Raw genomic sequence first — 873 nt, 5'->3', positions numbered from 1 at the left:
TATCTCTCTTAGCACTTCCTTAGGAGTACTAGCTTGGTTTGATGTGTCCCATGATTGAGCGTTTTTAGCTAGCATGTCAAAGTAATCTCATGCATCTTCTAGTTTCTTATCCATGAACTCGCCAATACATATCATCTGTATGAATTGGCGCATGTTTGGACTGAGTCCGTCATAAAAGAGATCAATTGTTCACTAAATTTCATAACTATGGTTTGGGCAAGTGAGAAGTAAGTCTTTGAATCGTTCCCAACATTAAAAGAAAGTCTCATTATTTTTCTGGGAGAAGTTCATTATTTCCCATCTAAGAGCGTTAGTTTTATGAGCCGGGAAGAATTTTTTGAGAAACTCCTGCCTCATCTTTGCCCATGTGCCAATGGATCTAGGCCTTAATGAACGAAACTATGATTTGGCCTTTTCTTTTAGAGAGAATTGAAATAATTTAAGGCTAATTGTGTTATAAGGAACATCATTAAAATGTATGGTTGTAACAATCTCTTCAAATTCTTTAATATACATATATGGATTTTCTGAATCAAGTCCATGGAACTTAGGAAGTAGTTAGATTATTTCAGGTTTGAAGTTCATGTTTCCTATATTAATTGGGAGAATTATGCAGGAAGGTGAACTTGTTCTCACCAGTTGTAAATAATCTCGTAAAGTTTGAACCAGTGGAACCCGATGTACTTCATTCTCATCACGCACCATCCTAATAGGTGGTGTGTGATGCACGGGATCTTCATCAACCTGATATTCTTGAGCCATGCTCTCAGATGACATTTCAAAAATATTTGAGGATATTCTAACTTGTTAATGGATTTTTCAACCAAACCTCCTTCTCTCTATGGTCTCAGAGCATGGTTCCTTACCCGTGTG

The 873-nt window shown here is 36.8% G+C and overlaps 1 non-coding gene across 1 annotated transcript; it reads left to right on the top strand.

Moving 5' to 3' along the window:
• Nucleotides 1–202: 202 nt before the first annotated feature.
• Nucleotides 203–309, top strand: LOC131235866 (small nucleolar RNA R71). Its single transcript, XR_009166383.1, has one exon. It is a non-coding gene; the product is annotated as a small nucleolar RNA R71 (small nucleolar RNA).
• The last annotated feature ends 564 nt before the right edge of the window (nucleotides 310–873 follow it).

Source organism: Magnolia sinica, chromosome 19, assembly GCF_029962835.1.
Source record: "Magnolia sinica isolate HGM2019 chromosome 19, MsV1, whole genome shotgun sequence".
In the NCBI taxonomy this organism is placed as follows: domain Eukaryota; kingdom Viridiplantae; phylum Streptophyta; class Magnoliopsida; order Magnoliales; family Magnoliaceae; genus Magnolia; species Magnolia sinica.
The sequence above is the reverse complement of the archived record's forward strand: the minus strand, read 5'-3'. Positions and strand labels throughout refer to the sequence as shown.